This window comes from Anneissia japonica, unplaced genomic scaffold, assembly GCF_011630105.1.
Source record: "Anneissia japonica isolate Jap-2015-1 unplaced genomic scaffold, ASM1163010v1 scaffold288116_len470923_cov172, whole genome shotgun sequence".
Lineage (NCBI taxonomy): Eukaryota > Metazoa > Echinodermata > Crinoidea > Comatulida > Comatulidae > Anneissia > Anneissia japonica.
The window spans coordinates 326,682-337,925 of record NW_022724919.1 but is presented as its reverse complement, the minus strand read 5'-3'; the positions used below and the strand labels follow the sequence as shown (position 1 = coordinate 337,925).

At 29.9% G+C, this 11,244-nt stretch overlaps 1 protein-coding gene across 1 annotated transcript in view; it reads left to right on the top strand.

The window, feature by feature from the left end:
• The window catches only part of LOC117112623 (intersectin-1-like), a 66,346-nt gene that overhangs the window by 36,282 nt on the left and 18,820 nt on the right, over window positions 1-11,244 (top strand). The window lies entirely within an intron of this gene.

Genomic DNA, 11,244 nt, shown 5'->3' with positions numbered 1-11,244 from the left:
ATATATATATATATATATATATACATATATATATACATATATATATACATATATATATACATATACATATACATATACATACACATATACATACACATATACATATATACATATACATATATATGTATTTATACATATATATATATATATATACATACATACATATATAATATAATAATACTGATCATACCTCTTAATGCAATTTGAAAACTGTGATTGTTTTCATTACACCCTCTTAGCACTTTTACTAGTTTGAAGCAAGCTATAATTTTATATTAAAATTTTAACTTTATTATAATTTTGTATGGTTTCCCATTAATTAATGTCAAAGGCTATGTTTTGTATTGTTAATATCATATAAAAGTAAACTTAAATTATAATGAACGTTTATCTTATGTTACAAACATCATTATATTTGACTAATTGATTTGTATTATTAAAAACCACTTTTATTTAAAATAAACATATAAAACATATTATAACAATTCATAAACATAACTTTATCATAATTTTGTATGGTTTCCCAGTAATTATTGTCAAAGGCTAAGTTTTGTATTGTTAATGTCATATAAAAGTAAATTTAAATTATATAATGAACATTTATCTTATGTTACAAACATCATTGTATTTGACTACTTGATTTGTATTATTAAAAACCACCTTTATTCAATAAACATATAAAACGTTATATATAACAATTCATAAACAAAAAAACGTGTAGAATATACTCCCTAGGATAACATTCTTAAAATAAATGACAAGGGAAGGACAAATTCAAAAGAGATTACAGAAGAAAGAAGAGAGGAGAAGAAAAGAAAGATGAGACAAAACATTATCTTTTACCGTTGTATAAAGAAATATAATCATTTCAAGACAATATTTGAATACATTCCAAGACAAAGAATGTATCTTCATAGTAGATACGTTGTTTGCCGCGTAATCGTTTTGTGCTTAAAGATAGATGGTGCTATCTCCGAAACGACTCATTATTGAGACCTGAAATTTTTACATGAAATTCAGTTTAATACCCCCAAATAATATTATCTCAAAATCAACAAAAATGTCAACATTGTTTTGCTTTGGGATGGCCGCGTCTGACCTATAGGTTTATGAGACATTAAATAGAAATGTTAATGTAATGTAATTCCTAAGGTGATAGATCTAAGTTTTAACAAGACATTAGAATTAGTCTAACAAAATTAGGTAAGTTTTTTTTTTAACTGAAAAAAAATGTTGATATGGGTTTTGCGTCTATGTTATGGAGAAGGATGTTTGTCATTTTGTTACATGAGGAAGAACATAGAGAAAATAGTTAAAGTAGCTTATAATAAAGTATATTCGTTTTTAACATGAAACCAATTCGGGTTGCTGTATAATGTATTGTTTCACATTTAATTGACAGCTATCCTACACAAAATATCCTAGACTAATGAAACCTAGAAGTATGGTATCCTGCACTTGGTTAGTTTAGTAATTGACTTTCGATCCTATCTTCTAATATTCTATTCTTTGTATGTATTTAAAATATCATTGAATAAGAAACATCAGCAATGCATAATGTTTAATGTTCACACCTATAAACTACAGCAAATAGCATACATAGCATATTACTTAGCATGAGTTTAATTGTATGTCTGTAATTACAATGCCACTAATCCAAACTATATGCTACACACTACACCATAAAGCAGTGTATGCCAACTCAATTTATATATCATAGTTTTTTAAAAGCAGGAGTAATTTGCCATTTTATATATACAGTAATTGATACTTGGTCAACTCCTATATAGTTTACTGAATTCTTTTTTTTTCAGATGCATGTAGATTTTGTTAGAACATTCAGTTCATTACAGTTACTGATGTTAGGGTCCTGCAAGGAGCTAATAATAATAATAATAATAATAATAATAATAATAATGAATTAATTATTGTTATTGTTATTTGATTTGAATTTATTCAGAAGCACTGAACACAAATAAACATTACAATAGGAAAACATGAATTTAAATGTACAGAAATTTTTTAAATACACACACATACAATGAAATATTAAATCAGTAAAACAATAAAACATATAAAACATGCTAAACATATGCATAAAAATGAATATATAATATTTCAAATTCAATGTTTAAAATTCTTAAAATAAGTTAAAATCAATTCTTTCATTCATTCATGAGACATTGATAAATTACTTTAATTTTAAAATCTTTCTTTAAATGTGTGTTAAAAGGTTCCATTAGTATTTTTGTTGTTGTTATTATTATTGTATATTATTTTTTGGCAAAGTAAAGTACAATCTTGCTAGAAATGGGTATGAACCCAAACAGAAAACTGCTCTTATCCCATCATCATATACAACAGATGCAAAAAAATTAAACTTGCATTACCATAAAACAAAAACAAAAGTAACTTTAACTGAAATGGATTTTCAACTGTAAATAAAATTAGTATAAAAGAAATTAGTAACTGGAAATGAAGTATTTGAGATTTAAAATCAGAAATCGATGTGAATTGATGAATTTCTATGGAAGTTTGATTGCAGATCTACATGTTCCCCAACGTCTGTTATTACTATAAATCTTACGGTTAGCAGTGAATTTTTTGACATTAATGTAATCAGGAACTGGGTCTGGTACAGTGGTGATCATTTCCAGACCTTTGATGTCCTGTTTGTGTTGAGGGTTCTGTAATGAGCTGTAGATAGCTTCTTCTCTAGGCATCAGGTCTGCATATGTTTCCAAACCTCTGTTATCAGTCGATTGTTGAACATTATTGTAGTCGGGTGTTTGATCTGATACAATAGTGGTTGTGATTACTGTACCTTTAGTGGCCTTTTTGCACTGTTGCAACTTTCTGAAAAGATGTATATTAACAGCTGTTTCAATTGTTAGGAGAACTGCTACGGTGACAGATAGGAGAATAATAGTGGCAGATGATTGACACATGCTGGTATCCACATCATCCACAACAGATATTTGTGGAGCATCAGAGTTGACAGAGGAAATTATTACTGCAAAGTTGCAGCTGTTTATTCCGTTAGTACAAAAGAAGGTACTTTCTAAGTCATCTGCTTTAAGAATGAATGTATAATTCAAGTATATGTAAGAATGAATCATGATTGTCTTTAGGTTTTCAATTGCTTGTCCATTCTTTGACCATTGCAGTTGGACAGGTGGATTACCAAGCTCAGAGTAACAAGAGACAGTGACATTTGAGCCAATCAATTCAGATGAAAAATAACATGTTTCACAGATAGGATACAAAGATGAAGGAAGAAAGCGAGCGTCTAGGGTAAGACCGCTTGATACCAGCCGGGATTCCAGCATTCCATAATAATATAGAATTACTTCACAGGTGTAATTGTTGCCATCAAGAAGATGACCAAGATCACGACCTGTCACTTGCATTATTCTTAGAGTATAGTTTTGGTGAAGTGAGTAAGCTTCTGCCTCTCGACCTAGATCATTTGTTATCAGCTTGCCATTCCTGTATATTTCTTTCCTGTTACCTGCTGTTGTTTCTCTATACCATGAGATAAGGTACTCTTGGTAAGTTTCCTTTTGGTGGTATTTTCTTTTGTAGTGTCCCCTTGGGTGGTAGCTTTTGTAGTGTTCCCTTTGGTGGAATTGTTTTTCGTAGCGCCAGTATTCTTCAAGATTCTGTACTGAGCAGTTAATTTGGGTATATGAACCTTCAAAAATTATTGCAGATCCAGTTGTCACTTCCAGAAATTGCAGATTATTAACAGCAGCTAATTCTAAACAAGCAAGCAACAGTATAATATTAAATGTATGTCCTTCCATGGTAAGTATAAATAATAACTATGGTATAATAGTTATTTTCGAATTTGTTAGAGATCTATTGTTTGTTTCCAGGAATGCTAAATGAGTTTTTTTATCTTCAGTTTACTTTTATAGTCCATTCGTTTTTTTGATAATTTCCTGTCAGTTGAAGTTTAGTATTTGAGGTTTTCATATACTACATTATTCATTGTTTCCTTAAAGTCACTGCCAGTGGGTCTCTTCATGCACAGAAAAATATTACTAATGTTCAAATAAGTTTATTATTAGCTGCATGCATTGTAAATACATTATAAAACAAATAGATAAGTTTTTCTATATAAAATATATACAAAATATACATATATAATATGAGTATGTAACAGACTTGGGTAGCATACACACAACCTATTGCAAATGTAATTAAACGTCATGACTTATCTTTATGCAGATGACATCCAATTATACACTAGTTTTGATCCTAAACTACCAGGTGATCTGCAGGTTGCCATGTTTAGGATCAAAAACTGCATAGAGGATCTTAGTTTTTGGATGTGTGAAAATAAACTTAAATTAATAAATCAAAGACTGTTAGTCCTATCTCCACCTAAGATTGATGTTAGTAATAGGCATATTGAACTGATCATTGGCAACACTACTCTCAAGCCATCCAACACAGTCAGAAATCTTGGTGTAATATTTGACCTTAATTTTATATGATGTTTCATGTTGATACTATCTGCCGTACTGTTAATTTTTATTTGAGGGGATTATCAAAAATTTGCAAATTTCTTGATAATAAAACTTGTACTGAAGCCACAAGGTCATTGGTTTTATCATGATTGGATTACTGTAATTCACTATTAGTTGGGATTTCTACAAAAAAACTTTTCAAGTTAATAGGTCCGTTTGTGCAGTACCTCAACTAAATGAATTACACTGGCTACCTGTAAAGAGCAGAATGTTTTTAAGGTTTTATTACGTGTTTTTAATTGTGTGAATAATCAAGCACCTGGTTATCTGAACGATTTTATTAACATCTGTAATTGTGGTAGAGGTGGCCTTAGGTCTGAAAGTTATCGCACTAAGAACCGTCTTGTAAACGGGTGTCTGGCGAAAATGCTTTTCCTAAATTTTGGTTTAGTTTTTGGAATGATCTTCCAAAAGAAATTAGAGAATCAAACTCTTTGGAAACATTTTAAAAGGTTATTAAAACTCACTTGCTTGTAGGAAGATTGTAAAGGTCTTTGATCAATTTTTTGGAAAGGCGCTATAGGCATTCCTTATATTATTATTATATTATTGGGCAAAAATATATCGTATTGATTATTAGCAGTATATGACCAAGATCACGACCTCTCATATACTGTACATATATATGTATATATATATATTTTATATATTCTGTATAAATATATAAATAAATGTACATATAAATATACTGTAATAATATTGAATTTTAAGGTAGTTTATCGACGGAGAAATTATCGGAGAAATAGTAAGTGCTGTGGAAACTCTTCCGTAGACCACACTTTTCAATATCCTCTTCCTCTTGAATGTAACTGAAGATTGGCTTGATACCATGGCCAAAGGGAAATATGCTGGCCTTATATAAAAAAAAAAAAACCAATACAACAATAAATGGTCACGATCACGAGGTGACCCATAGACAGAAAAAAAAACCAACAGAAAGCAAGACAACTTTAAACGAGAGTAGAAGGTAACTCTGAAAATGAAAAAAAAAAAAGTGGCGCAAAGAGTACAGTATACACATAGCTTTAATCGTTGTATAAAGAAATATTATGTTTTTAAAAATTTTTATGGAAAGTAGAAAGAGAATTCAATAATGTTCTTAAACTTGCCACTGAGTCCATTCCATAAACACGGTCCAACAACAGAAATAAAATGTTCAGATATTGTAAGTTTATAGGACGGGATTGAGCAAATGAGTTAGCCCGACAGGAAACCTCAATTTCATGGACACAGTGAAAATTCAAAGACAAATACATAAAAAACAGACAAAAACTCAAATCATTTTTTATTCAAAAACAAAAAAGGAAATGTAACATAACACCCAGGTCATTGCTTTATCAAGCACATGTAGGGTATCACAAATGAACAACAAAGATGAAAAGTGAAAAATGAATATTAAACATGATTTTTTTTTTAATTTAAAAAGAGAAAAAAACATATAGAACTCCATTTTAAGGAGTATAAGTAATTACAATCTATTAAGAACTTTACAATGGTTGTTCATCAGGAGAAGAAAATATAAAACATTAACAAATTTTAAAAAATAATGTTATGCACCCAACTATAGAGGTCAGTATTATAATACTTTAGTGTAAGTATAGAGCAAGCAGAGGGCAGTATAATACTTTATTATAAGTATAGAGCAAATAATAGAAAATTAAGATCAGTGGCAGAGAACATGGTCATGCAAATCAGGGTCCTGTCCGACTGTTCCGTTGCAAAACACGTAACGTGAAATTTTCACTTTTCGAAAAAAGTAGAGTTAAATTTGATAACTTTGCAATTGATTGCCGTAGCCTTTTGAAATTTTGCAGGACTATAATATATCTATAGCCATTATGATTATAAATGAAATTTTAGTTACAACTGTTGGTTTATTGCAAAGTTATTAACAATATTCACACCTTTTCGCTTAACTTTTGTCAGGTGCGGTATTGTCTCAAGAGCCACATATTGTTTGAATTTATCACATCTGTGGCAATCATATGCATTATCTAGTGTGCATACGTCATCGTTCAGATTATTAATTTTGAATAACTTTCCGAGGCAAAACAATGTACGATTGTCATTGTAGATATGTTATTTTGCCTCTAATATTGCAGTAACGTTGTTTTGATAGGGAAAATGACAGGATTTTAAGTTTTGTGCTTACAAATAGATGGTGCTATCTCCAAAACGACTCATTGTTGAGACCTGAAATTATTACATGCAATTCAGAAGTGTTTAATGTACTTCCAAATAATAGATTTTCTTGTAGAGAAGTGTTTTTGTCATTTTGTTACATTGGGAAGAACATAAAGGACAAATACTGTGAAAAAAATAGTTAAAAAGTAATTTGTTTTTAACAGGAAACCAATTTAGGTTTCTATATAATGTTTTTTTTGCACAATTAATTGAGATTAGTTTGTTTAGTTTACTAATTGACTTTTGATTTTACCTTCCAATATTCCATTCCAGCCTTTGTATGTATTTAACCATATCACATCCAGAAGTGCTTAAAGTGCTCGCTAATTATTATAATTAATTAATAATTCAATTAACAATAATTTAAAAAAAAATCGTATGTGCAGTATTGTGTGCATGTACTGTATTTTCACTAAATGATCAAGGAAATATCAAAAATATATATTAAAAAATGTTTCTTATTGAATTTTTGACTAATTTTAATGATTAGAGTAATAAAAACTATGAAATATGATCGTTGTTTTTGTAATATGATACACTGATGAATAAAATTGTCTAAAAATACACTTGTTTTATCAATATAAATGACAAGTGCAGTACACTGTTTAGATAGACTCTTCTTTTTCCATCTTTATTTCAGGGGTTAAAAAAATTTTTACAATTTTTTTTCAATCATATAGTGGTGTAGAATAGTCTTTTAAGAACATTTTCCAGAAAAATATTAATCTGATACAACCCTCCGTTATGGAGTTCTGAATTTCTAAATAACATGACGTCAAGAATTTAGCCATAAATCTTATCTTATTTTTGTTGGTTACGCACCACTGACTTGGGTTGTTTGTCATCATTTTAAAAAGTTTACCAATTCGTGGAATAGGCGTATTGTATATCATTAACTACAATGCCATTAATCCTAACTACTGTATCTGCACCACACTACACCAAAAAGACAGAGTACTGTATATGCCAGCTTACTTTATATATAGTATATATATATATATATATATATAGTATACATAGTATATAACTCAAAAGAACAGAAGCTTATTATTTTTAATGTATTTAATCTTGAATTACTTTTGATTTTAAATTTTAAGGAAAAATCACACGTGTGAACATGACTTCTATTGTATACAAGATGAAAATGTGCATATTAGGTTGGTACGCAAGTGCCTTTGAGTCGGGTTAACCTACTGAAATCTAAAAAATGTTAATCTGCTATCCAAAAATGCCAAAGGTTAAGTTAGTTCTAGCTATATTTGCAAAAGCCTGGGAAGATTTTTTAATTTAGTAGTCTCAAAATCAAGGTGGCTACTTTACAGAATAAAGCACTATGGCAGTGGCTACATGCCAAATGCTAATTTCCCCCACAGATTTTTCCACCTGGAGAGTTATTTCCCCCTTCTATTTTTCTCCCCTCACCCATTTTTTTCAATGTATTTTTCCTCCTAATTTTCCCATTGATATTTTTTCCCATCATGTTATGTTCATTATACTTTAAAGGCAAAGAACATATTATTTTTTTAAATTTTTAAATTTTTTTTAGTTTGTGTTTTCTCTATCAATTAATTATATTAATTAATTTATTATTAAGTTGTTACATTAAAAGGTGTGCCAATGCTACAGACTCTTGATGCATTCTAAATACAGTACTGATGAAGCCTAAATACACATTGTAGAAACGTTTTGAAAAGTTTAAATCCGGGTTTACATAAGAAACAGAGGAAAGAAAACAGGATATCACATGCACCTATTTCCTAGTCATTCTGTATACCCATATTTCTCTGTATCAACAACACAAAAAAACACCATCAAATAGCTGAAATATTATTTCTGCACTTCTTAAGTATTTTTGAGGTCAGTGCCCATTCAGTGATTCTCTTCTATGATACGCTTAATTTTATATTTCAGATTATCTGTTACGGTTGATGTTAGCATAACATGTTTATAATTGAATATATTTCATTTAATTAATGTTATTTAACTTGTTTATCTATCAGAACATTCGGTTAGTGTATGTTTTATAAAGTATTTTATATTTATGTTACTAACGTTTATTATACACCGAATGCAATTCTTATTGTTTTAACCAACTTGAGTGTGAACAGAATATTGGTAATTATGTATTCTTTGCTTAAAATTACAGAATTTGTTACCATATATTTTTGTGGAGCACAACAAAAAGTAGAAGTAGAATTTGAAAAATTAAGTTGCTTAATTACCGGTACTCAGATATTGTCTTTGGCCCGTGAGCCCAACTCAAGAAAAATGCAAAACAAATTCATTAAGAACCAGGGGTGTAGGAGTATAACAGGAATAGGCATGTTTTGGCCTTAGGCCTATCCAGTTAAACAACTTAATCATTGGATGTTTAGTTTTGGCCTACTTTTACTGTTATTTTCTCAATGAATTGGGCGTTTAAGTTAATGAATCCTTGGTTTTAGTGTGAGGTAGGTGCTATTTCGTGTTTTAATTATGTTTCTGATGTTTACAAAATCATTCAAAGGCTTGTCACCAGCCCTGATGTCACTGTTGTTGTCAGCGCAGTGCCGGTCGGGGATGGGCCTACGTGACACCGATCGTTCAGTAGATGGAAATTTGTTTTGTAAATAATTCTCAAGGAAAATGCCAAAAAATAAAGTACAGTAGAATTTAACACTGTTTAGGTATCAATTACAAAATTCATTTTTATTCGCTACCTGTTAAACTTAGTTTTAATATAGAGTACCTCAGTTGTGTATAGAGCAAATAATAGAAAATTAAGATCAGTGGCAGAGAACATGGTCATGCAAATCAGGGTCCTGTCTGACTGTTCTGTTGCAAAACATTGTAACTTTGAATTTTTCACTTTTCGAGGAAAATAGGGTTAAAGTTGGCATGTTAGCAACTTTGCAACAAATTGTTGTACTCTTCTGAAATTTTGTAGGACTATATATCTATAGACATTAATGTCTGTGGCAATCATATGCATTATCTAGCATCTGCATACATCGTTAAGATTATTAATATGAAAACACTATCAATCAGTTAGAAATTAGATGCATGCAGATTTCTTGGAGTATTGTATTCATTAGAATAACTGATGCCGGGGTCATGCAATGAGCTGCTGCTTCCTAATAATAATAATAATGATAATAATAATAATAAATCATTATTCTTGTTATCATTTTTTGGCAAAGTAAAGTACAGTCTTCCCAGGAGCTAGGAATATATGAACCCAAATAGAAAACTGCTCTTACTCCATCATCAAATACAACTGATGCATAAAATTGAACATTAAACTTACATTACCAAAACAAAAACTAAAGTAACTTTAACTTAAATGGATTTAAAACAGTTAAAAAAATTAGTATAAAAAAAATTATGTCATAGCAACATTTCATTCGTTCAATCATTTATTCGGCCAAAGGATTACAGAGACAAAGAAAACATGCATAGATAATAATGACAGAAAAGGTATTGGGAAACATTAACAAACATTGGCTAGGAAAGCCTAAAAAATCCAGTAGCAGGGTTAATTCCATTGGGATCCTGTGAGGTGATGCAATGCAAGAAATGATTAAAAATAGTAAAACATGTTAATAATTTTAAAAATTTAATAGAATTTACTAATCTAATTATGTCTCTTGTTAGAGAGATGGCTTTTAACAAGTTTACAAAATAAGGATTTGCTGGTTGTTTCTTTTGTAACTATTGGTAATCTATTCCATTCCTTAATACTGCTGGCATAAAATGTGGAATTTATTTATTTTTTTCGAAGCAAAAGGAACAACAAAATTATTTACACTGATTCTCATGTTATGCCTATGTCTATCATTAATTCTGTGAAATTCGGTGCTAAGAAATGAGGGGGCATGCAGTAGCATTAATTATTCTGTGAACATAGATCATTTTAATTAGTGTAACTCTATCTTCTACATTCAAAAAGCCTAGACTATCTAGTTCTCTTTGTCTGACATGACTTTGAGGGCCTTCATTGAAAATGAATCTAACACATTCGTTTTGCATCTGCAGTGTGTTTTTATAGTGAACACTAATTGATGAATACCATGAGGCGCACAATAACATTGAACAAGGGAAGAACATAATGTTTGTCTAAAAAAAGATACTTGTCGGTATTAAGGAACCTAATACGACTACCAACTTACTTATAATTGATCTAACAATATGTCTTCACAGGAAAGATATTTATCAATCATTATACCAAGACACTTTATACATACCCATATACAATTTATTTGCTTAATAGTTCTATCATCACAATTAGAGAAGTCGGCATCTTTCAATTTTTGTTTTGTTCTGAATAGAATTAATGAATTGACTTGAAATAAAGTATTTGAGCTTTGAAATCAGAAATTGTCGATTGTCGAATTTGTATGGAAAGTTTAATTGCAAGTCCACATGTTCTCAAACGTCTGGTATTACTAAATCTTACGGTTTGGCTGTGGATTGTTTGACATTAATGTAATCAGGAACTGGGTCTGGTAAAGTGGTGATCATTTCCAGACATTAGTATTTTTGTTGT